Raw genomic sequence first — 5005 nt, forward strand, 5'->3', positions numbered from 1 at the left:
GACTGGGGAGGAGGGAGGAGAGGAAGGGGGGCGAGGGGGGGGGGGGGGTGGGCGGGGCGGGGGGGGCAACGGGATACACGGTAATTTTCTGACAAAACCTGTTACAAATACTATAAAAATCAAGATATATCAAATTGTTTTCCAGCTTGCCTGTGCTGTCAAGTGATACTACATTTAATTGCGTCCTTCTATAGCACGATTTTTCCATTGCTAATTTACCTTGGAATTTTCTTGCAGATGTTCACACACTGTATGGCACACCAGTAAGTGCTCAGTAAATGTTTGCTGTTTTAAGGGTTATATTGAAAAGAATTCATGTTTGGGGAACTCAAGAGGCAGCCCCGGAATATGTTGATAACAGAAGAGAAACAGCTTGAATTATTCTCAGGGGATAAATCCACAGAATCTGGCATTTCCCCAATTGTAACACTCAACATATTTTAATGTAATTACTACTTTAATACTCTGTCTTCACTACTATAGTGTGAGCTCTTAGGGAGCAGGGACTGTGTTCTTTGAATTCCCAGCACCTGGCACGGTGCCTCATTCACAGTAGGTATTAAATATTGCTAAATGAGGAACGAATGATCAAGGGTCCATTTTGTGCCGGGGTGGATCCGCTGGCCTCTCTCCCCACTTTCTTGTTTTCAAGTTTTTCATTAAGAAACATAAACAAGGGAGGTGTACCCCCTAGGAAATACTAGACCTAGTTAAACTAGCTTCTGCAAATATTTATTTATTTATTTATTAAAAAGATTGTATTTATTTATTTGACAGACAGAGGTCACAAGTAGACAGAGAGGCAGGGTGGGGGGGAAGCAGGCTCCCCAATGAGCAGAGAGCCCGATGGCGGGGCTCGATCCCAGGACCCTGAGATCATGACCTGAGCCAAAGGCAGAGGCTTAACCTACTGAGCCACCCAGGCACCCCTTAAATGGGACTTTTTTTTTTTTTTTAAAGATTCTGCAAATATTTAAATACCTTTACAGCTCAGGCAGTTTTTGTGTTTTGGCAAAATCTTAATATCACCAAACCCTGAAATCTATGAAGAGCCTGTTTCCTGAATTTGTCTGTTTTAGCTTTCTAAATAGATCATTTTCAAAAACAGGCAAGTGGTACAGTGGTACAGTGGAAAGGAGCCTGAACTAGGCTTCAGGGGTTCCTAGGGTGCTGTCTGCAGGCTACTGCTGTTTTACTTTTCAAGACTTTGTTTCTTAGTCTGTAAGATAAAAAGAATGGACTAGACGATCGCTAAGGTCCTTTTTAGCTCTAAATTTCCACCTTCCCCCAATCACATTCAAGAGCATAATTCTTTTTTTTTTTTTTTTAAGATTTTATTTATTTATTTGACAGAGAGAAAGAGATCACAAGTAGGCAGAGAGGCAGGCAGAGAGAGGGGGAAGCAGCCTCCTCGCTGAGCAGAGAGCCCATGCTATGCAGGGCTCTATCCCAGGACTCTGACATCACGACCTGAGCCAAAGGCAGAGACTTAACCCACTGAGCCCCCCAGGTGCCCCACAGGAACATATTTCTGGTGGCATCTACATCCTATCTCACTTCTCCTCACTTCCCACACACAAGCTCCCCTTCCCCCGGAATTTCCCATTCAGAGTCCGTTTTCCAAATAGTCCCAGTTGGTGATGGGTGAAAACAACTTTTCTATGATACAAATTGATTGAAAACTATCCAGAGAGCTTGTGCTTCAAGTTGTTTTTCCATGAACAACGATGGGTTTTATGAATCCATCCAGATTCTTTAGTCTGGCTTCCCTATTGATTAAATGCCACCCTAAAGGGAGAAAATTTATAAATCCTGACAAAATATCTGTGGACTGATTGGAGTCCTCAAAGGGACAAAAGTAAAGGGGACCTAATGTAAACCTAGGACTTTAAGAATGGTAAACGTCAAGAGTGGCCCGGAATTTAGGAGACTGCTTGCCATTCCATTAGTTACAGTAATGGAACTGGGAGGTTTCAGAGGACCTGGCATTTCAGATGTGGAAAGAAGGAGGGAAAGCTATGTGGCCTGAGAATGGACACGTGACGTGAATTCAGGAAATTTCTGGGGGTAGAACCCAAGATCAGATGGTTTATGAAAAGTTTTAAAAAAGTGTTGTGCATTGTTAAAACAACATTAAAAAAATGTTTTTATCGCCCTCGACCGGCAAGGATGACAAGACGCCCCAGTTCGGATGCATCTTCTCTCTCCTTATTTCCGCAAGTCGACACACTTATATATGCTTACATGACCAATCAGCGAGCAGGGTACGGGAGGGAGCGAATCAGGCTGTGCACCTAAACAAACAACTTCGCTAGCAACCAATGCTGTTTACTTCCTCTTTGGGCGTTCCGCTTAGTCTCACGAGGCAATCCTAACCTGGCAACTAGCCAGGCGCCATCTGGCCAGGGGCCTGCCTCCGACAGTTTTGACCTAAGAAAACCCTTTTGACCCTTGCTTACACCCTTACAAATAAGCACATTTTCATTTCCCTCAATAACCATACATTTCCTAATTTCTTAATTTAAACATATCTTGAATTTAAAATCTCTGGGGTGGGCGCCTGGGTGGCTCAGTGGGTTAAGCCGCTGCCTTCGGCTCAGGTCATGATCCCAGGGTCCTGGGATCGAGTCCCGCATCGGGCTCTCTGCTCAGCAGGGAGCCTGCTTCCCTCTCTCTCTCTCTCTGCCTGCCTCTCTGTCTACTTGTAATCTCTGTCTGTCAAATAAACAAATAAAATCTTTAAAAAAAAATAAAATAAAATAAAATCTCTGGGGTTAGGCCAAATGTTAGAAATACAGTGAAAAATATTTTTATACAGTATTGGGACACCTGGGTGGCTCAGTTGGTTAAATGTCTACCTTCAGCTCAGGTCATGATCCAGGGGTTCTGGGATCTAGTCCTGGGTCATTGAACTGAGTCCCATGGCAGGCTCCCTGCTCAGCGGGGAGTCTGCTTCTCCCACCTGCCTGCCTCCCCACCTCATTTGTGTGCTCTCTCCCTGACAAATAAAATATTTAAAAAATATATACATATTACAAGAGCATTTTTGCTTCCACCACTGACAATTTTTAATTTGTCCTTGTCTTATTTTTATAAACAACGTGTGTGTGTATGTTTTTGTATCACTATAAACTTGTGAATTGAAACTGAAATACATTTGCTGTGTGTTATTTCACTGCAATTATCAAGGTTATCGATAACCCTATTGTCCTATGTTTAGGAGGGGGGAAAGGACACTATTCAAGTTGCCTGAGTCATTTTGACATGACCAAACATTGATTTATTTTCTGCCATTTTAGTTTTTTGCCTTTGCTACAATTTCACAGAAATGGAATCATACAGTAGGTACTCTTTTGTTTCTGGTTTCTTCTGTTTAATATATTTTTGAGATTCGTCTGTGTTGTTGTATGTATTCTTCTTCTTCTTTTTTTTAAAGATTTTATTTATTTATTTGACAGACAGAGATCACAAGTAGGCAGAGAGGCAGGCAGAGAGAGAGAGAAGAGGAAGCAGGCTTCCCACTGAGCAGAAAGCCCGACACGGGGCTCGATTCCAGGACCCTGGGAACATGACCTGAGCCAAAGGCAGAGGCTTTAACCCACAGAGCCACCCAGGTGCCCCTTGTGTGTATTCTTCTTTATTGCCAAATAGTATTTTGTTTTATGGCTATTCTGCAATTTGCTTATCCAGTCAATTGATAAGAACTTTTGGGTTGTTTCAAGTTTTGCTAATTATGAATAAGATGAAAGTTCCTATAGAAGTCTTTGTAAAGGTATGTGTTTTCATTTTTTTTCTGATAAACATTTAGGAACAGAATTGCTAGTTAAATTGCAAGTGCATGTTTCCCATTGTAACAAACTGCCCAACTGCTTTTCAGAGTGATTTTTCATCTTACCCCCGCTGCTTCAAGCAGCGTGTGAGCGTTCCAGTTGTTGTGGATTCTTGACAACACATGATACTGTCAATCTTTTTAATGTTAATGAGAGGTGGGGATATCTCACTGTGATTTTATATTTATTTATTTTTAATATTTTATTTATTTATTTGACAGAAAGAGACACAGGAAGAGAGAGACACACAAGCAGGGGGAGTGGGAGGGGGGAAGAAGGCTTCCCGCTGAGGAGGGAGCCCAATGTGGGGCTCAATCCCAGGACTCCGGGATCAGGACCTGAGCCAGACGCCCAAAAACTGAGCCACCCAGGCGCCCCCTCACTGTAATTTTAATTTGCATTCCCCTGATTATTAATAAAATATTAAGCATCTTTTCATATTCTTTTTGGCCACTTATAGTATCTTTGCCCCAACAGTATCTTTCAAAGAATACAATTTTTAACTTTGACAAAACACAATTTATCTTTTTTTTTTTCATTTGTGGTTTGTTTTTCTGTCCTATTTAAGACATCTCTGTCTTTGGCTCACGTCATGATCTCAGAGTCCTGGTATCAAGGGCCTGCATCAGGTTCCCTGGTCGGTGGGGAGCCTGCTTCTCCCTCTCCCACTGCTGCTCCTCCTGCTTGTACTCTCTCTCTCTCTCTCTCTCTCTCTCTCTGTGTCAAATAAATAAATAAATAAATAAAATCTTTTAAAAAAAGGAAAGAAAGCCTTTTACGAAGATGGTGCCGAAAGCTAAGAAGGAAACCCCTGCGGTGCTGAAAGGTGTCCACAGTCACAAAAAAAAGAAGATCCGCACATCACCCACGTTACGACGACCCAAGACTCTGCGTCTCCGAAGGCAACCCAAATACCCTCGAAAGAGCGCCCCCAGGAGAAACAAGCTTGACCACTTATGCCATCATCAAGTTCCCCCTGACTACTGAGTCAGCCGTGAAGAAAATAGAAGACAACAACACACTTGTGTTCATTGTGGATGTCAAGGCCAACAAGCACCAGATCAAACAGGCTGTGAAGAAGCTCTATGACATTGATGTAGCCAAGGTCAACACCTGAATCAGGCCTGGTGGAGAGAAGAAGGCATACGTTCGGCTGGCCCCTGACTATGATGCTT

This window comes from Mustela nigripes, chromosome 1 (assembly GCF_022355385.1).
Source record: "Mustela nigripes isolate SB6536 chromosome 1, MUSNIG.SB6536, whole genome shotgun sequence".
Lineage (NCBI taxonomy): Eukaryota > Metazoa > Chordata > Mammalia > Carnivora > Mustelidae > Mustela > Mustela nigripes.